The 24,258-nt window shown below is 40.3% G+C and overlaps 1 pseudogene; it reads left to right on the top strand.

Annotated features, from left to right (window-relative positions):
- The first annotated feature begins 12,061 nt into the window (after nt 1-12,061).
- The window catches only part of LOC116637319, a 26,307-nt pseudogene continuing 14,110 nt past the window's right edge, over nt 12,062-24,258 (top strand).

Here is a 24,258-nt window from a genome sequence, read left to right on the forward strand (position 1 = left end):
GCCCCCCTTGCACTCCGATAGTGCCCGGGTCGTGGTTCCTAAATTTTTGTTATAATTTTTCATAAATACAATACTTCCTCCTTCCTCTGTCCCCTAACCTTCCCATTTTCTGGACGCTGGGAGCATATTCAAAGTCTTATTTGTGTATATTGGTGTTTATTTTGTTTTTGTTTTTCTTTGACGGGGGGGGGGGGTAGGGGGTTCTTTTGTAGCTTCTGGGTTCCCTTGAATAATTTGAGGCGACAAGAAAATGAGAAGTATGTATCAAATATTTTTGAAAGAAGCCAACTGGCTTCTGGAATTCTTGTAAGATGCCAAAGTCATCCTGTTAAATCAATGCGGTTTGGTTTCAAAAAACAAAACAAAACAAAAAACAAGTTACTGATGGGCTTGAAAGTGATTGAAAGGCTTAAATCTACACCTTCTGCAGGAGTGGCTCAGGCAGCGTTGGTATTCTCGGAAGGCCTGGGGGACTCTGAGTTGGTGGGCTCACCAGAAGATAGGTGGTTAATACACATAGGGCCAGATAGTCCTACTCTCCCAAAGGGACACCAAGGTTTGGCTAAATGGCAGTCTGTATCTCTGTGCAATTTGGTTAAATGGGGGTGAAGAATCCCTGATTTCCAGAGACAGAGTAGGTCTTGGTTTGGGGAACTTTTGGCCTGGTGTGTGAGGTGATGGAGGTGTGTATATGGAAGGGAACTTGAGGTAATTCCTTTGGAAGAAACAGTCACCTCATGTTCCGAATTCAGCAGCCGTCCAGCGTCCAGATATGAAAGGGTAAGATTTCCCCGGGGAATCCCCCTGACCCTTGCCCAGACTAGCTACCCCTACTCCAATCCTGGTCTCTCAATTTCCTTGTTTTAAACCCATGGACTTCTATTCATTGCACTGGGGGTGGGGAAGGTGGGAGTGAAGTGTCTCTCCCTTGGTGTAGACAGTCCTCTGAGGCCCAGCTGGCCTTTGGGCTCAGCAAAAGTAAGATCTACTCTAAAGGTGCGCCAAGACCAGCTTAAGCCAAATCACTTTATAGCACTCAGGATGCATACCTCTTCATACATCCATACATCCTAGCCTCCTCAGGCTTGGCCTAAAGCCACAGACCCCAAGAGGGGTAAACATCCTCTACTTCAACTCTGTCATTTTCCTGGAAACTTGTCATCCAGGTAACACACACAGGTAGATGGATGTTCACAAACCAACACGGGGTAGACGAAGGGATATTCCCTGCGGGCCACCAGCATGCGTTGATGAAACTTTTCAAACTCACTCAAAATCTCTCCCTCTTAGTCTAGCCCAAACAAGTGATTAGACGGGAAGGTGCTTGAGACTCACCTCCCTGCATATATATATATATATTTTTAAAGTGCACCTAACAGGCTTTGACCTTCTGTTTGCCACAGGTGTCTTTCCTGCCGGTCCTGCCTACACACAGAGCCCAAATCACGTGTCTTTTGGCTGTAGCCCCTCTGGCTCCAAAGGTGAGACAGTCTGTAACTGCCAGGAAGGACATGGGGGCCCCGCCTGCCTACAGCTGGGCTCAGTAGGGGCGAGGGGCCAGAATTAGATGGAGTATTCCATTTGGAATCAGGCTTCAGTGCTTCAGGCTCTGGGCTCTCCTGGACTTTGTGGTGGCTTCCAGAGAGGGCGTCCACGCTCACTGGTTTGAAGTCTCTCATTTTGGTACCAATTTGGAGGTTCTCACTAACAACTCGGAATCTGGCTAACTTTCCATCTCAGTACCTGGAAGTGACTGCTTCTTTGCCTGAATGAACCAGAATGAAAGCCACTGCTTTTTCCTCCACCTCCGGAGTCTTTGGTTTTGGGGTGGAGGATGAGTAGGGAGGAGACCCCTGTCCTTGGCTGCTGAACTAGCAGTTCTGATTCCTTCGGAGAGAAAAGTCGTTTTTGAGGGCTGTGGCGTTCATATCCTTAAATTGTGTCCCTAACTTCGTGGAAAGGTCCTAAATGTGTTAAGTAAGAATTGGTTGGCAACTTGCACTTTCTTTCATCAACTTTTCACTTTGCAGCCCTGAGAGCTTTTAATTACAGTATTGTCAGAGGGGTCCATTCTTCTATTTCCTAAATCATTTCATTGATTTTTTTTTTTTTTCTCATGCTGCCTTCCTTTTCAGCAAGACTTATTTTTTTTTTCCCCTGGGATTCACTCAGAGCTTGAGAGGTGAACAAGAAAAAAGAGGGAGTGTGAAGGGAGACTGGTGGTTAATAGGAGAGAAATTTCTACCTCTCCCCAGGGAGAGGGAGAAATGCAAAGAATAACCATGTCTGCCCTCTCCCTAGTGAAGAGAGTGTAGACACAGAAAAGAGAAAGGGAAGCTATAATAAAATAGAAAGGACGCAGTGTGGGGCACCAGACCAGTCCCATTTCATCAGGTATTCTTAATTAGATCCATGAGAACTCCAAGTACCCAGATAATTGATAATTAGCCTTGGTAACATGCATTTGTTCACTGTAAATAAAATTGCAAAATTTCCTGAAGGTGACTCGAACTACATACTCTGGGCAGGAAGGAAAAGTAGAGGAATAAGCAAATGTAGCTCTCTGAGTTGAAATGTGGCAAACACCACTTCCCATTCTGAAAAGCTCAGCTACTTTTCCTCCTAAAACCGGGTGAAACCAGAATTCTTTGGTTTTGTCACTAATTTTGTTATTTGCATAACTCTAAGTTTTATTTTTCAAAAATAGTTTTTATCACCCAGTTTTGGCATCAGCACAGAGCATAAGGCAGCCAGCGGAAAACAGAGAGAAGCAGGATCTTGCTGTCAGACAAAATGAGAGGTGAGGCTGCTCTTTCTACTTATTCCCACTGCTTCAGAATCCTATACTAGTTGGTAGAAGAAATGTCTAGATGTTTCCTGAATGTCCCTTTAGCACTAGAAGTATGTGTGATTGGGGTAGAGGGTTGGAGGGAGGAGTAGACAGATTTAATGGAAGATAGGAATAATCGTATTTATTGTACCCCAATTTAAAACTACTTCATAACCCAGTAATGATGGTAAGAAGCATCCTTACTCTCCACCATTTAACTCCTGGCCATTAGGTATCAGTTACTCCCAGATAAAAAGATTTAATCAGTTAAGGAGAAATCTCTTTAATGCTCAATCCCTCACCCTTCCATTTCTCCCCTCCCCCTGCCTCTTCTCATTACTCTCATCTTTCAAATGGCTTGGATAAAGAAATCTTAGAAGCTACTGTCACTAGTAGAAACAGCTCTCTTATTGAGGCAGGATTTCTGTATCAACTCTAACACTGCCCATGAGCAGCTTATAAAAATGATCCCCCAAATCCATATTTATCATGCATGGGTAAGGCAAAGAAAACTGTCCTGAAATGCAGTAATGCTTGACTTTCTTGCAGCAGAAAGGCTGAGTTTTTGTTTGTAAATTATAATAAGCCATTGACAAGCTAGAGTTGTCTGTTTTTCAGGTTTTGCAAACTCATTCTTATACCAACTCTTTCCACTTGTTTAAGAAAGGATGCTATCCCTGAAACTGCAGCCAGATGCAACTCTAAGCAACCCCAGAGTTTCAGATGGCATTTGCCCCAACTGATGCCAAGTAAACAGCAGAAAGTGGACACAGGTAATACCATCTTAGAGTAACTCCTCTTCCAGGCCTCCCATTATCTGTCAGAGCAGGAACAGGTCGGAAGGAAATCAATTTTAAGAATCAATCCCCAAGTCCTTTCATACAGTCTGATAACCTGACTTAACACTTATAATGTGGGAAGCACAGGAGGGAAGGGGGAAAAAGCAGAGCCACAAATATCTCCTCCACTTTAAAATGTTCCTCCAATGGAGTTCCTCCAACCTTTCCTCTCTGAACTCCATCTGCTCTCAAATTCTTTTCCACTCTTTTTCTTCCCACCACACCACTACCACCATCATCTTTCCCTTTCTCCTTCCCCTGCTCACTTTCCCTCTCCCAATCCCTCCCCGCTCCCCAGCACTTTCTTATAGAACCTGAATTGTGTGCAAAGCTAAAAATGAGATCTCAAGTGATTTCATAATGAGAGGTTTCTAAAACTGTGATCAGTAGAGGTTAGATCCCAGAAAGTTGTCTGTGTCTTTGCGGGTACTATGGGGGTATATGGTTCGGGAGCGTATGATGCAGCCCTGGGTCTTACTGAAGGAAAGAGTTGTGTCTGTTCTGGGTGTCTTGGTGGGTGTGAGGTACAGGTCGAAGGGACCTGAGTCTGGATGCTCTTTCATGACCCTCTTTAACCATGTGGAGGAGATGCGAAGGACATTTTTACTCTTTTGATTGAAGAAGCACGCACACGACTCTAGAAAATATCATATTTACTACCTAAACACACTGACTTTTAGATGGAAATGCCATCAGTTGTCTCTGCCCAGTTCTGTTGCAGATCTATTAATCATATCCACAAGGATTGCCAAAATGGCAAGGCTCTCTTCACTTTTCAGTTTATACAGAACAGAATCATTTACATAAAGTCCTTAAGGCAAATAACTGTTGGGGCTCTAATTTATATCTGATCGAAAATTAGCCGTCATTATGCGCTCCATTAGCAGCATCTTTAATGTGCTTCTAAGCACCATTTGTCAAGCGGCTTGTTAATATCCTTCAAGTCTTTAAAGTTGAGAGCTCATTAAAGAGTGCGCTCCGTTATTGATGTAATTTAGATGAGTTTGGAAGAGCAAGTACACCATGCCTTGAATGGGCAACCTCCAGAAGCCAGGGCAAGGGGCCATTTGGTGACCAAGTTCACTATGAATGATATCCCAGAAGCCTTCATGCTTCTCTTACAGCAGGTCTCTTGGACCCGCAGAGGTGTTTTTGAAGGCCCACTCCCTGACCTGTGTACGTCATCCATCTCTTTGGGAAGGCCTATGTTTATCTTCAGTGTTTTCTTTTTTCCTCATCAATTCATAATATACTGTGGCTCATTGAACCTTGTGAGAAGGAGTGGGGAGCATAGAAAAATGGGCCCTAATATAAGATCCTTGATGAGAGAATTTGACAGTTTTCTTTTTTTTTTCATCACACCTCCATCGCTTATTTAGTGCCTAGTTGTTTACTTCCTGAGGTCTGCCCTTTATTCCACAGAGTGGAGGAAGTAAATATCCATTGAGAAAACCATAGGCTGAAAGACAGAGATACTGCCCTTGAACCTATTTTGACTGAGGTACAGTAAACCCGCTTAATTATGTACATATTATTACATTATCTATCAACCACCCCATCAGAAGAGCATAAAGGCCAATAAATTACCTCAGTTATTTATCTAAAAATCCATATATTTTGTCATTTTCTTTCTGGAGGAGATTATGTTAGTGTAACACAATAAAGAAAACCATTAGCACAGTCAGAAAATTGCAACTGAGTGCAACAATAATTCCACTAGCAGGAATAAATAACAGTTTAGAAAGCTGCATTTTGTCCTGGATTTTCTGGTAGGTTGTATCAGCCTTCCTTTTGATTCAAGTCTTGAGTGAATCTGTGAATCCTGCTAGCAGGGGTTTAGTAAGATTTCGTACACCTGCCTTCCCCCCTTCTAAATCTTACATTAAAAGAAAAACATTCAAACCATCATGATTTTTGAACCCCACTTCTATCTCTACTCTAAATTCACTTCCCCTCCTGAGACCTGGGGACTCAGAGATTAATGCAAGATAATGAAAGACATTAGGCATTTTATTCTCTCCTCTAAATTTCCAAGATTCTTTCAGCCCTGGAAGCTTGTGTGAAGATGGTTCTACTTTATCAGATTGAATAAAAATAAAACCAAGAGTTTAGGAACTGGATGGGGGTGGGGTTGGTCCAAATACCTTCAAGTCTTCTGTAAGCCCCTCTCTCCCCTTTACCTCCCTCTTTGAGAATAATCTCATTTTCATCATTTGTTGAACAGCTTATTCTTGCAGTCCACACCTTAAAAGAGTTTATTACTCACACATGGAGAAAGAGAAGGGAGAAAGAAAGATATAATAAGATCAATCTAAGGACATATTGAGGTCATATAACAGCACAAATATTCTCAAGTGCTCTGTATAATGTGCAGTGGGGATTTTGGGCAGTTTTATTGTGTGGTAGGATCCTCATCTCCGTTGTTTTTTACAGGATTCCTCCAGGCTAAAGTAATAAAGCGAGTAATTAGAATGCTAAAGACAGATGTAAATAACAGGAATGAGACAGCGGTGACAGATGAGCGGCTGGGTCAGGAAAGAGCCCAGTTGGTGGAAATGACACCGCTCCCTCGCTCCGGATCCCCTCCCCCACGCCATTCCCATTTTCTCTTTCGGCCCCTGCTCCCTCCCAGCCCTGGCCTTAGGCGGCCGACCGGGGACACACCGGTCAAAATTGCACTGGGGAGGCGCAGCGTGGCTGCCGTCCCCGGAAGCCGCGCGGGGGCCGTCCGGAGCCCGGAAAGCTACAGGCTCGACCCGTGATCGGCCGCGAGGTCCGGCGCCACTGGGGCGCCAGGGCCTTCCCCGGGGCCCCTCCCGCCCGCAGCCCCGCAGCCGCGGCCGCACCTCCAGCCTGCGCCCCGGCCACGGCCTCCCGGGCATCACGGGCGCGGTGGCTAAGCGCGGCCCCGCTTCGTCCTCGCATCAGCCCCGCTGCCTTCGGGCCTTTGTCGCCTTTTCGCCCAAGCCAGGGCGAAGAGGCCACGGAGGTGCCTTCACCGCCCACTTGGGCCCAGGAAGCCCAGCTGGCCCGTCTTTGGCGCCTCGGCCAGCGGAGCGGCCGCGGCCCAAAACCTGGGAAGCGGCCCCAGCCTGCCGGGTCTGCGCCGGGGTCTTGAGTCCCACGCTGAGAGTGCATCACAGGCCTTGCTTTGACTCCCCTCCAAGGCCACCCCTCAGGACCTAGCCTTTCCTGATGTACATGTTACGTTACCCCACGTAGGACCCGAGAAAAACAACTCTGCATGCCCTTTGACAAGTGTGCCTTTCCCAGCCCTGACCTACCAACCACTGGGCGTGTAAGAGAGCAACCACAGTAATTCCCCAGTGAACTAGCTTCATTTCCCTCCCAATGATTTAAATAGACTGAGCAGCCTGGTCTCAGTTCGTTATATGCAAGTGTAAAAGTGTAAATGCTACCTAACCGCTGTCTTTGACGTTAGAGAAAGAAGAATCAGGTCTGAATCAAATCTCTTAACAGGTCCTTTAGTTTTGAAAACCCCATAGACAACTTCCGTGATCTGGTTGCCAGAGAGCCCTTCTTATTCCTGCTTGTAGGAGCCATAGTCCTAAAATTGGGGCCTATTCATGCTTGAGGGTTTATTTTAAGGAGAATGACAATTCTAGCAGGGCTGCTGCCTTTTGGAATGGATGTGGCTGAGAGTGCACAGAAGTGAGCACACACCACCTTTCTATGTTAGCTTTAGAGGACCGAATGCCTTCTTTTTAGCATCAGTACTCTTCAGATTACAACACAGATGCATCAAACAAATGGAAAATCCCAGAATGAGCCAGATTAGGTGACGAGGCAGCTCTAATCTTCCCAGTAACGTTGGTACTGGGATAGGTGAGCTGCTACTGGGATAGGTTAGCAGGTGCTTATGAAAGGCAGTGAGAGCGGACTCAGCAGATGAATTCCTCTAGTACTTCCTGGATTATTAACATCAGTTATGCCCACCAGTGGAGGAAGAGAGCCATTCCTTAGAATTTTTAAAAGAGGCTTGTAAATGGGTGGGGCAAATTGAGAAATACATATTTATCAATTTTGGTTTTAATTTTTAATACCTATTCAGTAAATGTATTTTCATAATTTTTATTGATACACGTGATAGATGCCTTTCTTAGCCTATTCCCCATCTGATTCAGACTGATTATTATTTTGGTTTGTGTTAACATTTTATTTTTAAACAACTATCTCTTCCTTAAAAAAAAAAACAACACTGGGGAATGGCTGTGGAGTATTTATAAAACTGGTGATCATGAGCACTATTTCTCTTAGGCTCATAGGTCAGATGTTTCAGGCTTTTGTTAAGTCTATACTTAATAAAAGAAGAGTATTTCAGGTAGACCTGGCTAAAGAATTCGATGTCTTTCCTAGATGAAAAGTTTATCAGCATTGGTGGGTATTGATGAGGGGTCACCATAGAATTCATGGAAAATTGACAGCTTCCTCAGGATGATATGTCTGTTTCTATCTCTAGTAATTGGAGGTCTGATCAGTTATAAAAGGACCGATCTTGGAAAACTGAATTGGGCCTAAAACTAATGCCTCTGAAGAAAGGTACTGGATTAATGGATAAATTCCCTCTACTTGTGTGTAGCCTCAGGAGCTGAAATGCGGGTCTGCCCGGAATTTTGATCTAGTCATATCTCTGATAGCAGTCTTCACTTACTCATGTGAGGAAGCTTCATACACGTGGACTGAGTCAGGCTGGTACACCCAGTGGTGGTAGAGGATAGTGGTTAGTGGAAGATTATGCCTCAGAGAAGGTTATATTGTAAATATGTGTTGTAGCCACCTGCTGGGCATGGATTCCTCATTGCTAAGGTAACTATGTGACTGGAAATGAGGAGAAGCAGGAGGAGTGCTGGGAAGGAATTGGAGGTCATGTCAGCTTGGGCCACTTTTATAGGAGATGAGAATCACTTCTTGGTTTCCTTTTATCTCTGTAAAGGACCTTTACTGTGTGCAGAACTCCCTTCTGTTACAGAAATTTCAAATGTTAGGTTGTAACTCATTAGTGGGTAATGAAGTCAATTTAGGGGGTTATGACTCACATAAAGAAAAGATTTAAAAAACGAAATACAATAGAAACATTCAATGTGGAGCACATATTGTGAGAACAAGTTTTGTTTCGTGAAACTTTAGTTTTTGTTTTATTTATGTCTGTGTGCCTATATTGGGCCATGGTGTAGAATGTATTTCTTATTGTGTGTTTTAATCTAAAACATTTGAAAACCATTGTTGTAGGGCCTATGCTGTGTCCTACCTTATCTGAGAACTCTTTCTGGGTTATGCCAGTCCTTAACGTTCATAGTTCTTTTTCCCATCACCATTTATTTGTGCCACTTACTTGATGCTTCTCTCATGCTTTTTTGTATCATGAATTTCTCATATGTACATGTCTTTTCTGCCTAACCAAGTTGAAACTTCTTCGAAGATGTATATGTTAGGCTTCTTTGTATACTTCATGGTTTCTAATGTGGTGCTGAACCCAATCAACAAATGGAGATGGCCGATTATGTGCTTAGCAAAAGCAAGCCACATCTTAGCTCACATGCCACCTTCTCAGGGATGCATTTCTTCTTCTTTTTCAAGCAAGAAGTTTATTTAAACAAAAAGATGCTTGACTTAAAGGGAAAACTATTTAGGAATCGTTTCTTTTATTTAAAAAAAAATTAAAAAAGATTTTATTTATTTATTTGACAGAGAGATAGAAAGAGCACAAGCAGGGGGAGTGGCAGAGGGAGAGGGAGAAGCAGGCTCCCCGCTGAGCAGAGAGCCCAATGAGGGGCTCAATCCCAGGACCCCAGGATCATGACCTGAGCTGAAGGCAGATGCTTAACTGACTGAGCCACCCAGGCACCTGGAATCTTTTCTTTTAGAGGAATTCAAGGGATGCATTTCTTAACCTGTTCTCCACCTCTACTCCAGCCTAGATCATGTCCCCCTGTTACTAGCTCCCATAGCACTATGTAATGCCTTCCTAACACTTATTGGGGTTTGAATATAAGTATTTGTGTGACTACGTGATTTGTGTCCTCCACTAGAGTATAAATTTCATTGAAATGGGCCACATCTGTTGATCTCACATGTACCTAGCACAGAATTTGGCACATGGTGGACACTTAATCAATATTTGTTGACTGACTGACTGACTGACTGATGGACTGACAGGCTAAATGACTTAAAGAATGACCAGCTGTTCTGGCAGAGGAAATAGGCCCTTTCTTGTTATCAGAAAAACATTTTGCTAATGAACATGAGATAAGAAGGGAAGAGTCAGATCTGATGATTTGAGAAAGATAAACTTTTGCATTGCGGTGTCTCATTTTTTTTTTTTTTAAAGATTTATCCATTTATTTGAAAGAGAGAGGGCGCACACACGCGTGTCTGAGCAATTGGTGGGGGTGGGGGGGGTGGGCAGAAGGAGAAGCAGACTCCCCGCTGAGCAAGGAGCCTGATGCGGGACTCAATCCCAGGACCCTGAGATCATGACCTGAGCTGAAGGCAGACGCTTAACCGACTGAGCCATCCAGGTACCCCACATTATTATTATTTTTTCTAATTATGCTAGCAGCAGGCTATCTTGGTTTACTTGCACCTGGCTATAGAAATGGGTTCATGTAAGAAGAACCTACGTGAATGACATTTCTGCCATTTCTGAATAACTGATATGGAGAAAATGGATTCTATTGTGTGTGGTTCAGTTTGTGACCTACATAAGAAACCTCTCTCAGAACTTATAAGCTGCTTCTCCTTCTTCATAAGCCAGTAGTCTTCTGTTTATTAGATAAATGAGAGCTCTATTCCTGTGATTTCCCTCTTTGCCCTGGCAAATAGTGCAGGTCTAAGATTTGGCTTAAAATACCACAGGATTTCACTCATTTGTGGAATTGAAGAAACAAAACAAACCATCATGGGGAAAAAAAGAGAGAGGCAAACCAAGAAACAGACTTTTAACTACAGAGAACACACTGATGGTTACCAGACTGGAGGTGGGAGGGGGGATGGGTAAAATAGGTGATGGGGATTCAGGAGGGCACTTGTCCTGATAAGCACCAGGTGATGTATGGAAGTGTTGAATCACTAAATTCTACACCTGAAACTAACATTACACTGTATGTTAACTAGCTGGAATTTAAATAAAAACTAAAAAAAAAAAAATACAATCGGTTCTTTTCTATATACAGAATATTTATCTTCTTGTTCTCTAGGCTTTTATAACGTGTTTTTTTTTGTTATTTATTATTTATTTATTTGATTATGTGCTTTCTGGTTTTATTATGCTTATGTCAGCATACCATAGAAAAAAATGGCATGCCTCGACTTTGATCTGAGTGCAAATTCTAAACAAATTTATATTGTAATACTTCCTAGCTATGTGATCTTAGAAAAGTAACCTCACTGTGTCTTACTATTCTCATCTGTAAAATGAGATCAATACTATTTTCCTCATTGTTTTAATTATATCTGAATTACCAATGCAGTGTTTAGCACACTTTAGGTGCTCAGAAAATACTAGTTCTCTTTCTTTCCTTTTATGCTGTGTAACTTCAAATCCATTTTGGAAGGAGATAAATAAGATCCGTGATAACAAAAGGGTTTGGTGTGTTGAAGTTACATTTTATGTTGTTTTTTTTTTGAAAACCGAAGAAAATAATTTTGTTTTTCTCAGTTACTTTATCTACAAAATTTAGAAAATAATAATCATTATCACATCGGATGATTATTTGTTAATAATATTGATGTATGGATTATTTGAAGATGCCCATGTATGTGTCAGGGATAATCTTGAAAAGACTAGGAAGAGATAACTTGATGCGCTGAGAATATCATTTCTAGTTTCAATTATCAGGGTTTTTTTTTTTTTTGTATTAATTACATGTATGGATTATTTTTTTACTAGTATTTTAGGTATAAGTTTATATTTCTTTTTTTTTTTAAAGATTTTATTTATTTATTTGACAGAGAGAGACACAGTGAGAGAGGGAACACAAGCAGGGGGAGTGGGAGAGGGAGAAGCAGGCTTCCCGCTGAGCAGGGAGCCTGATGCGGGACTCGATCCCAGGACCCTGGGATCACGACCTGAGCTGAAGGCAGACGCTTAACGACTGAGCCACCCAGGCGCCCCAGTTTATATTTCTTGAGGAAATTGAAAATATAATACATCACATTCTCTACCTGAGTGGTGATAGTGTACCTAGGGAAATGTGAACTAGAGCTTCGGCTCCAGGGGCACACGCTGAGGTGTAAGTAGTGGTTGCCATCGTATAAACTCAAATTTAAATAGCAGCCAAATAGAACTGGTCAGGTAGGCACACAGACTTCTCGCAGAACCAGGTATCAGAAAGAAGCTGGATGGCTAGGACCTAGGGGAGGGTCACCGGGAATGAGAAACCAGTTTTTGATGTTCCAGGTAGACCTGGAGTTCAGCATGTAGAAAATGAAAGGTGTTCAAAATACTCTAGTTTCCTTTATACTTTGTGGGCTTTATATAGGAATCTGAGGCAGAGGGCTATTCTGGAGGTAACTGCAATATTAGGGACCTCTGCTGCTGTATTCATGGTTCGAATGAAATATGAGACCTTGTTTCCCCATGATACCATGCCTTTTTTTTTTTTTTTTTACACCAGGAGTCCTGGAATTACTATATTAATTTGTAAATGGAACACTTAAATCGTTAGTTTAACAAACTTTTCTTGAGTTGCAGGTATTTTGAAAGATGTTGAGAATAAAAGACATGATTTACCCCTGAAAAAACTGAGATTCTAAGGGAGAGAGACCCCTGAAGAATACGATGAGCAAATGCTGAGAGCTGGGACACAGAGTTAAGGACAGAGGGCGATGCTGAAAGAGAAATTGGAGCGACAATTTATATTTTGTGAGACAATGGTTTATACTAACACACTCCTCCCTTCCCCCTGCAAGACGCACTCTGAATGACACAGGCAGAATGAAGAATTTCTTTTGTTTGGAGCCTTTTTTGGCTTATGTAAAACCATAATTATGTGTTAAAGTCAAGTGGAGAAATGAGATAACTGTAGTGGAAGTTCAAGGAAAGATTCCATTTTGCCATTGAACTCTGTGCATTTGCATTCCAGTCAATGTACTTTTTGATGCGTTTGCTTGAGAATTTTAGGTTTACACATGTTTACTGTAAACAATTTTTAACTCAATGAAAACAGTACTCTATCCATTATCCCTTTATTGAGAATAGATACTCTTTTGGTTTCTAGAAAGCAATATCAGAACTAGAAGAGGAAAATTTTTCCTTTCCTTATTTTACAAGGATGGTATGTTTTTATTTTTAGAATCAACACATTTTTTGAGAAATTTTAGTAGGTTGCAAACTGGGCAAAATTTCTTCTACCCTTTTTGTGGAACTATATGATTGTATATTCTGCACTAGTGCTTCAAGGATGTTTCACATTTATTATTTGCAAAATGCGCCAGTTTAATACTTTGGGAAAATGTATTTGGGAGTGAAACAGCCACCCCGTGCTTTAGTGATTGTGGATGTGAACAGTGATCATTTTGCAAGATGAGAAGCTCATAGTGGTAATAAAGCTAAGAGAATGATAGCATGTCAATAAGCCTCAGCTATCTATTTAAAGTCTTATTTGCTTTTAATATATAATAATATGGCCACTGTATAATAATCTGGGCCCCACATTTCCCAGCAGTTGGGGAGCTGGCTTTGGTCGTGTGTTGCGCTGCAGGACTTGGCTAGGAGCCAGGCCACAAGCACAGGCAGTGTGGAAGTCAGGTGAGGAGAATTAGTTAAGCTTTTAATTAACTCACCCTTTCCTGTCGTAGGGATGTGTAGAGACTCAAGTCTTCGGTTATACCTCAAATGCCCAAACTAAGACACATATTGATGTAAGCAATAAACCATTTCCTAAGCTTCAACTATGCGAGTACAGAGGTATAGCAAGGCTTTAAAGAGCTACTCAGCAGACCCAGGAGGCTGCAAGAATTTGTATGGAGATGGAGAGACGTGGGGCACCTCAAGGAGCTGGGATTTCTACTCCAGCCATCGTTGCCACCCTTCTCGGGGTGGAAGGCATCTGTGTTATGAAAGTAATATGTTTGAACACATTCCGCATATACATCTGTACGTAGTTAACCTAGATACAACTGGACACACTTAATTTATTTATACCTGTGGACTGTTGCTCTTGGGGGGTTATTAGTTTGGGCACGTTCTAAACCTTTTATTCATTTATTTTTTTAGATTTTATTTATTTATTTGACAGAGAGAGAGAGAGATCACAAGCAGGGGGAGCAGCAGAGGAAGAGGGAGAAGCAGGTTCCCCACTGAGCAGGGATCCCGATGCGGGGCTTGATCCCAGGATCCTAGAATCATGACTGGAGCTGAAGGCAGACACTTAACCGACTGAGCCACCCAGGCCCCCTGTTCTGAATCTTTTAAATCTCCTAATTCTTATGGATTACAGTTTTGCGTCATCGTATGCTTATGTGGTCACTGTCTCTGAAGTCAGCTTCTAAATTTTTAATGATGAGAATGTTTACTGTTATCACATAAGAAGAAGTCCTGAGAGAGGACTCTCTAAAGCTGGCTAATCTCATGTGAAAGCAAACTGTTATCCACTGCAGGAAAGCGAAGAAGTGATCTATCACCTAGTGCAGCGTCAAGCATGATCTACAGAGCAGAATCGGTCACTGGAGTCTCAGACTCTTTGATAAATGCAGACCAGCCAGTGGTGTAGGTAACCAAGTTGGAGAAGTCAAGGACATGGTTGGTGGCCAAGGCAGCTGCTTGTGACTTCTGCTGGGAGTTTGGGGACAGAGCTGAGGAGCACCAGTGTGTATACTCAAGAGACTCTGATCTTCATTTATTGTCTGGGGGATTTAGTAGACCTTACGTATAGATATAAAAATGACAAGAGTTGACTTACCAGGTGTTATTTTTCAAATATAAACGATAGACTTTAAACTGCACTTTAGTAATTTGGATTTAAAATGTCTGTTCCCATATTATCTAAAGGTAAACAGCTTCCTTCTTCCCTTCCTTCACTTCTTCCTTCTTTAGCGTCCCTCCCCGTACATTCTGTTCCTCTTATTCAATCTCCCCCTCAAAACTCATTCTTCCTTAGCATAGATTTTACTTAAAACCGATTCTACATTACAGTGGTTATTTAAATTTTTATCAGATAGCTAAATTTTAATAGCTAAAAATTTGCCATGAAAATGTTAAATGAGTGATTTTTTTTTTGCTTTTAATACTAGCATTTTGATTTTATAGTTGAGCTTAAAGGTTTAGTATATGTAATAAGCACACTGGTAAGCTGAAGAGTTTTATATTCATCCTGTGAGAAGGACCCAAGGGAAAGAGAGTTAGCAAGCAATAACAGAAAATCTTGGATTTATCGTGACCTATGTTTTGAAGCCCAGTAGCTAAGGCTTTGTAAAAAGTCTTCCATAGAATACTAAAATAAGTTTGAGGAACAATTTAGTCCAAACTTACCGTATTATAGGAACAAAGAGATGAAGTGACTTACCTGAGGTCACATAGCAAGCTAGCAATGTAACTGGTGCTCGGCTTCAGGTAGAAGGAACTTACATTACGTGCCTTTTCACCGGATGATGACCTTGCAAGAAATAAGGGTAACATAAAAGCAAAGAACTTATTACAAGTATTAGCCACTATATTTGCACCTCCATCAGACTTAGTTTGAAAGCAGTTTTTCATCTCAATGACTGTGAGGCTGCACCCTGAGAGACCATGACAAGGAACTAGCCTATTGTCTTTCAGTGTAACTAGGATGGGGCAGCTGTTACCTGGGCCTCTGTCTCTGAAGCTGTCACTTCCCCGTTGCCCTTCTCAGACAGGGTTCTGGCTCTATTGACCTCATGGGTAGGAGATAATTCTTAATGACCTGCCTCATCCTCCTGAGTAGAAACTTGAAGAGTGATGTGAATGCCAGTGCAAATGGGTTCTGTTGAGGTTGGGCAAGAAGAGGGATATGTGTGGTTTGGGAGTGGGGCTGGTGAAGTCGGTATACACGGCCCAGGGTCAAGGGATAGGAAGGTCTGAACTATGGGGTAGGGTTGGGGAGACAGCTGCTAGACCTTGCTTTAATTGTAGAAAGAGTTGCTTCTATTTCATTCTACACAATTTAAATTCATCCTTAAAGAAATAGCTGACGTGCTCTGCATGCTGTGTAATGATGTTTTGTCTCTGATTGGTACAGATTTTAGAAAATTAAGGAAGCAAATATTCCTTCCTCTTATGACTGACTAGCATGTACCTCATTCCATATGTTCCTCTCCAGTTTGTTCACTTACCTGGAGTAGGTAAAGGACATTGGATATCTATAGTATGCCATAATATTTTGAAGTAAATGACTGATTTTGAGAAACATTTTGTAAATTCGGGAAGATGAGAAGTTCAAAGAATACCCATCTTATATTTAAATGCTTGAATTTTATCATTTGTTAAGACTTGAGGTTAACAATTTTTCATCATTAAAATTATATGTTTGTAATAGGAAATATGGTAATAATGAAACACTTAAAATATGATATAATAATATATATAAAGGATAAAAGACCACTCATTGCCTCACTACTCAAAGTCTATTAACATTTTGGAGTTGTTTGTTTCTTCTTCTATCTTTTCTACCTACTTATTTTTCCAGAATTTTATATATAGATTTGTATTTTGCTTTTTCACTTAGGAAGAGAATCCTGGTAGCAGGCAGGCTCCAGGCAGCAGGCAATATTCCTTGTTACGGCAACATCATACTCTATTGTGAAGTTATAATTTACCTATTTGTTTTCCTTTTATGGGGCACATAGAACACCGAGTGTAACATTTGGTATGTAGATGATGTTCTAGGATACTTCTTGATACATATGACCTCTGGGTTTGGATTTTTTCCTTAGCATGGATAGGAGTTATGAATTTACAGAGTCTTGATGTATGTTGTCAAATTACTTCCCTAAAATTTAGCAGTTTACACTTGGGACATCTGAAGTTCTGTACGTCAAGTATCCTTTGATTCCTCTTGCAGTAAGAGTACCTGCTTTGTTTTGATTTGCCTCACCCAAAGATGTGATTGTGGGAACAGGGGATGCGACCGAGCAGCAACGTATCTTCCCAGCTTTTAACAATGGATCTAATCAGGACCTGTAACTCAAATTAGGCCAATTAGACTTCTTTCCTTGAGTTTTTATATACTGAAGGTGGAGGTATTCTGTCCTCTGGTGATATGATTTGGAGATTTCTGCTACCAGGATTCCTGACGTAGGGTAGAAATTCTGTGATTGCAGAGAAGGGCAATACAAAGGGAAGTTGAGATGAGACCCTGTGGGGTGGGTGGGGGTTTGAAGGGAGATGAAAGGAGGGTGAGAGGAAGAGGAGTGAGGAAAGGGGAGAAGGGAAAGGGGAAAGAAGTAAGAGAACAGAGGAGAGAGGAGACAGTTGAGTTCTCCAATTCATTTATTCCTAGCATCGAAGGCATCCATGTCCTTTCCAGTTACATGAGTCAATAAATCCTTTTATGTGGTTAAGTTAGTTTGAAGAGGATTTCTGTGACTTGTTTCTGAAAGAGTTGTAATATACATTCCCACTTTTCCCTATAGTTTCCGTTTATTTATTTATTTTTGAAAAGATTTTTCATTGTTAAGTAATCTCTACAGGCAACTAACTCACACCCTGAGATCAACAGTTGCACGCTCTAATGACTGAGCCAGTCAGGCGCCCCTCTATAGTTCCAGTTTAAATTAAAAATCTATAGTATAAATTTCCTACTCTACCTTGCACTGATACCAAGTGTTAATCATAATTAGCATCAGTATTAATTAATGCACATCCATGCTTAAACTAAAAATCCTCAGTTGACTAGCATTTGAATCAAGATTAGTGACAACAGGAGTAAATACATTTTAAATTGATAAATGAGGTGTTGAATGAGTATTAAAAGTTCATGGGACATTTATTCTTCACCTTAAATTTAATATGGTAGGTTTGTAACTTTTTCATTTTTCTCCATCCCTCTTTAATTCTTAGGTAGAAAAATTCCAAGAAAAGACTAATGTTTTGCTATTATTGAACTCTTGATTTGTTCATCAAAAAGAAAATCTTATATTTATTTCCTTCAAGAGCATCCAATATATTTCTTAGTTTTTTCTAATGTTTGGGTTATATCTAGGACCATAACTGAAGGTACAATATATCCATTCCAAGGTATTTTGAGATGCTCCCAAAGAGGGCTGATTGATATGTACCATTGATTTGAGCAATTCCTAAAAGTTTTCCGCCATAAAGTAGATATGAGAAAGTCTCTAGAGTACAAGAGGGACTTGGTTAAAATAGTTGGATTCTCAAAGGCTTTAAAGTGCTAATTTACTAATACTCCAAAGGGAACTGCAAAAGGCCGAACATTTTTAAACCATGAGACACCCTTTTCATTTAACATTTCATTGACTATGTGTTTGGTTTTGGAAATATAGCAGTAAACAAGATAAGCAGTTTCTTTGTTTTCACAGAATTTGTATTACTTATATAAGTCATTGCTCTGCTGGAACATGAGTACAAATGAGAGCCCATAGAGCATATACCTATATTTTTAAAAGCTATACATTAAGCTAACACATTGTTCAAATGTGTCCCATGCTCTTACTTTGACTGATACATCAGCCAAATGACCTGAAAGACCAAGCTTTCATTTAGAAATTTTTGGATTCCTTGGTGTGTGGTAATGGTGAAGGGAGAGCATATTCCTGGCTCTCTGCTCCTGGGCCTCTTCCAAATCCAAAAGAAGTTTTGCTTGCATGTTTGTGAACACCACAGTGTTTTCATCCAAAGTCTACTCCCCTGGCAGTGAGGAAACCCAGAGCATCAAGGGTGGTGGGGAGCAGGTTGGGTAGGGGTCCCCATAGCTGGTTCTAAGGGTAGTACTGCTTACTACATCACCTGTGCAGATCCTTGTTCTGAGGGATGCACTTGGGGAAACTGACTGAGTTCACCATTCTGAAAACAGTGACAACTTGAGAAGATGGTACCATAGGGTTTTGGCTTAAATATAGTTAGTTAGTGTTTGTGACAAGAGGCAGATTAGAACTTGAAACAGTTACTGTAAAGGATAGAAATTATATCAAATGAAGCTGCCTCTCTTCTAGAAGCCAGATTTCCACTATAACATATTTCATCTTAAACCTGGCAGTAATTGATAAAGACCTCTGAACACCAAGGACTTACCCAGAGCACAAGCATTTGGTTCTGTAAGAGGTTGAGGGCTACCATTTAGTCCTTACTCAGTGTTTGAAAATAAGCAGCCACGGGGGTGGCTGGGTGGCTCATTCGGTTAAGTGTCTGACTCTTGATTTTGGCTCAGGTCGTGATCTCAGGGTTGTGAGATCGAGCTCTGCGTGGGATTCCATGTTGTTTAAGATTCTGTCTCCCTCTCCCTCTGCCCTTTCCTACGCCACCACCAACCCCCCCTTGGCCAGCCTGTCTCTCCCTCTCAAAGAGAGAAAAGAAAGGAAAAGAAAGAAAAGAAAAGAAAAGAAGCAGCACATATTGTTAGTAAGCTGAAATAATAGCAAGTAGCAGGGAAAGGAGAAAATGCAAAAAGTGGACAGAAAAACTATAAAAGCACAGCCATCAGTGGCCATCTGGTATATAGGAACAAACAACCTTACACCCCTCAATCCTTGCTCCGTGGAACTTTATGACAGCTCCATGAGTTTCCATAGATTTAGAGTGGAATTATTTTTGTTTCATTCTTTATTTAAAAAAGATAATGTGGTACACAGAAGTTTTTTACACGTTTAAAATGAAAAAAAAATGTTTTGAGATAATGGTTCCTTGTTATTAGTAATATTCATTTATGTGGCATACCTAATAAGGAAATTGACCTATTTATAGTTGCTGAAAACTTCCAGATTAATGGCATTCACCAGCATGAGAATTACCACTCTTACACTTAAAATCCTGCACAGCATGGCTTATTTTTCATTTTTTAAAAAGATTTATTTATTTATTTTAGGGAGAGAGAAAGAGAGAGAAAGCATTAGCACGTGGGAGGAGGGGCAGAGAGAGAGGGGGAGAGAGAGAGGTTAGCAGACTCCCCGATGAGCATAGAGCCCAATGCCAGGCTCGAGGCTCTATCTCAAAACCCCTAGACCACGACCTGAGCCGAAATCAAGAGTTGAATGCAAGAGTTGGTCGCTTATCTGACTGAGCCACCCAGGCACCCCGACTTATTTTTCTTTTAAAGGAGGCTGTCCTTCTTCAGCAATCTCCTCCCCACGCCGCATGGAGTCCTAGGAAGTCTTTTGAAGAAAGGGTATACTAGGGTGCACTGAAGGGTATGCTAGGAAGAACTCCGATCATCCCCTGATAAGGATTCCTTTGAACACTGGATGGGAGGATCATTCCATCCACTGATTAACCAGCTTTTTTGGGCTAGAACAGTGTTTACTAAAGAATATTGACGGGCTGGATCGTTGCTGATTGCCCCTGACTAAAAGTTCCCTTTGTTTTGCTTAGAATATGTTGCAGACATTTTCTGGAAGCGTTTTGTGATCTTACTTGGACAAAATGTTTATTTGCCAGTAGATTTAGTGGATGAGAGGGAAGAACAATGAACATACAGGAATTATGTATGTGCCATGAATTTAAGTTGTTGATAGACATCAGCTATGACAATACTGTGCCACAGATTTCTTTATTTTCTGCAGCTGAGGTTCAGAGACATGAATTATACTTGATTGCACAATATCTTCTCACAGAAATTGTAAGGAGAATGGCATGCCCAAACAGTGCTTATTTACACAGAACACCCCAGTTCACTGTTTCCCCTCTGGCTTTTCTTAAATAAGCAATTTATTCTCAACAGTTTTAAATTTAAAATCAATATTTCTAATAAAATAGTTTTACACTTTTCATCTTTATGTATGGACATGCATTGGAAGAGAATCCAAATGAGTTTAAGCAGTAAAGACGAAGCTATCAATAAAAACATTCTAGGGAAGTCTATGAAAATGAGGTATTTCTGTTTATCTTTCAGCACAAAAATATATATGGATGGACACATTGTGTAAGTTTTATCCATTAATTAGATCTGAAGTAGTAAAATTGGTTTCAGGGAAATTAAGTGAATTAATTTTTGTGATATAGAATTTTAAAAATCTACTAAAGTATCCATTTTGGGGGCACCTGGGTGTCTCAGTCAGTTAAGCATCTGCCTTTGGCTCAGGTCATGATCCCAGAGTCCTGGGAATTGAGCCCCACATCGGGCTCCTTGCTCAGCGGGGAGCCTGTTTTTCCCTCTGCCTGCAGCTCCCCCTACTTGTGCTCTCTCTCTTACCTCTCTCTTTCTCAAATAAATAAATAAAATCTTAAAAAAAAAGTATACATTTTGAAGTCTAGCTTTCCCTTGTTTCTATTTTTCCTGTTACCCTAACCTACTTTTATTAGATTTTTGTGTATCCCTCTACTGTTTTTTTTATTAAATTAAATTTTAAAAATTAAGATTTTTTTTTATAACAGTTTTAGGTTTATAATAAAATTGAGAGGAAGGTACAGAGAATTCCCATGGACCCCTGGCCCCACACACATATAGCCTCCCCCATGACCAACATCCCTCACCAGAATGGGACATTTGTTACAACTGACGAGCCTACATTGATTCACAATCAGCCAAATTCAATCAACCAAATTCCGTGGTTTACATTAGGATTCACCCTTGGCATTATACCTTCTCTGAGTTTGGACAAATGTATAATGACACGCATCCCCCTTACAGTATTGTATAGAGTATTTTCACTGCCCTAAAAATTCTCTGTGCTCTGCCTAGTCATCCTTCCCCCTACGCCCAAGCCCTGATCTATTTACTGTCTCCATAGTTTTGCCTCTTCCAGAATACCATATAGTTGAAATCATATAGTATGTAGCCTTTTCAGATAGGCTTCTTTCACATGGTAATATGCATTTAAGGTTCCTCCATGTCTTTTCATAGCTTGATAACTCATTTTAGTGCTGAATAATATTCCATTGTCTGGATGTACTAAATTAATGGAGAATAATTTAAGTAGTATCTCAGTGTAAGCACTTTGAACAACTTTAGGAATGCTTACAAATTCCTGGATCCCAAGGTACATTTTCTGTCCTTGTTCTACGAAAGCATTCCATCCATGAAGAATATTCAGTACCTACTTTAAAAGAGCAAACTGCTTAAATTATTTTCAAACTACCAAATGAATTTTTTAAATTTGACATCCTACTTTTTTCCAAGTTTTGCTGATATAAACACCTATGTATAGATTTTTGTGAAGACACAAGTTTTTAACACCTTGGGGTAAATACCAAGGATCACGATTGCCAGATGGTAGGGTAAGAGTATGTGTAGTTTTTTTGGAAACCGCCACACTGTCTTCCCAAATGGCTGTCCATTCCCACCATCAATGTATGAGAGTAGCTCCACACACTTGGCAGCATTTGGTGTTGTCAGTATTTTGGATTCTAATAGGTGTGCAGTGGTGCCTTGTTTTAATTGGCAGTTCCCTGGCACACACCGTAAAACCTCTTTTTGTATGCTAGTTTGCCATCTGTGTATCTTTTCTGGTGAGGCGTCTGTTCGGGTCTTTGGTCCATTATTTAATTGGGTTGTTTGTTTTCTTATTGAGTTTTAAGAATTCTCTGTGTATTTTGCCTAACAGTCCTTTAACAGAAGTATCTTTTGCAAATATTTTCTCCCAGTCTGACTTCTTATTCTCTTGACATTCTCTTTTGCAGAGCAGAAGTTTTTAATTTTAATGAAGTCCCACTTATCAATTCTTTCTTTCATGGATCATGCCTTGGTGTTGTATCTAAAAAGTTATCACCATATCCAAGGTCATATAGGTTTTCTCCTATGTTATGTTCTAGGAATTTTATAGTTTTGCATTTTATATGTAGGTCTGTCATCCATTCTGAGTTAATTTTTGAGAAGGGTTTGAGGTCTGAGACCAGATTAATCTTTTTGCTTGTGGATGTTCAGCACTACTTGTTGGAAGACTATTTTTGCTCCATTTTATTGTCTTTGCTCCTTTGTCAGAGATCATTTAACTATGTTATGTGAGTCTATTTCTGGGCTCTCTATTCTATTCTATTGTTCTGTCTTTTTTTTTTTTTGCCAATGCCACACTGTCTTGATTATTGTAGCTTTATAGTAAGTCTTAAAGTCAGGTAGTGTCAGTCCTCCAACTTTAAAAAAATTATCATTTGTCAAATTTTGATATATTATCAAAGAAGAATAGCCACAGTTATCTGAAGACTGTTAAATACTCCATCTTTTTCCAAGTGACTATCTGTGTGGGATTGGATTTTCTTCGTATACCTCCAAACAATATATTGCTAAAAGATTGAATTCAGAAGCAGTTATGGGAATCCAGCTGTGTTCTATTAAGCCTATTGTTAAGTTATATTAAAGATATTTGCAAAATATAAAACACTTCCCACTAATTTTTTTTTTTTGGAAAACACAGTTATTTTCATAAAAACATGCCATTTGTATTAACATGTAATGGGATTTTTGTGTTACTTTAAAATAAATACATATTTAAAAATTTTGCTTCAATTTTGAATGTGGTATCAATATATATAACCCAATAACTTTTTTAGAGTCTGAAGCCCCCTGAAACCAAAATGTTTGAGAGCCATATTCTTGGTACCCTATTAGTATTGGGCAATTTGAAAGAGTGAGGTCTGAAGGGTCAAGGCCAATTATTCATTAGGTTTGTTTTATTATGTGCACGATCTATTCTGAATCAATCAGGTTTCCATTGCCATAAGTGGAAGTTTGTTTGCTTTAGAATAATGCATAAGCTGAGCTAAACTATTGTGAGCATTGTTCAGTCCTCTCCTTTCTATTTTTACCATTTTGTTTCTAGCTAGATGATTCTTGTTCATATCAATGCTTTTTATGCCTTAAATAACCTTGTTTTTATTCTTTTATTCATAATTCACAATGAAACCCACTTTGTCCAAGTCCATTCCTTTTTTTTTCTTTTAAGATTTTATTTATTTATTTGAGAGAGTGCGAGAGTGAGAGAGAGAGCACAGAGGGAGAGGGAGAAGGAGACTCCCTGCTGAGCAGAGAACCCGGTGCTGGGCTCCATCCCAGAACACCGAGATCATGACCCTAACTGAAGGCAGACACTTAACTGACTGAGCCACCCAGGTGCCCCTGTTTTTTGCTTTTTTTTTTTTAAAGGCTTTATTTTTAAGTAATCTCTACACCCAATGTGGGGCTCAAACCCACAATCCCGAGATCAAGAGTCACATCATGTTCCACTGACTGAGCCAGGCAGGCACACCTCCTTTGTGAAATTGACATTTTGGGGTTTTTTTATTTGTTTTTTTCTTTAAAGATTTTTTATTTTTTTAAGTAAAGTCCAAGACCGTTCTTTTTTTTTTTTAATTTTTTATTGTTATGTTAATCACCATAATTACATCATTAGTTTTTGATGTAGTGTTCCATGATTCATTGTTTGTGCATAACACCCAGTGCTCCATGCAGAATGTGCCCTCTTTAATACCCATCACCAGGCTAACCCATTACCCCCCCCCCCCCC

The sequence above is a fragment of the Phoca vitulina genome, unplaced genomic scaffold, assembly GCF_004348235.1.
Source record: "Phoca vitulina isolate PV1807 unplaced genomic scaffold, GSC_HSeal_1.0 scaffold14, whole genome shotgun sequence".
Classification (NCBI taxonomy): Eukaryota; Metazoa; Chordata; class Mammalia; order Carnivora; family Phocidae; genus Phoca; species Phoca vitulina.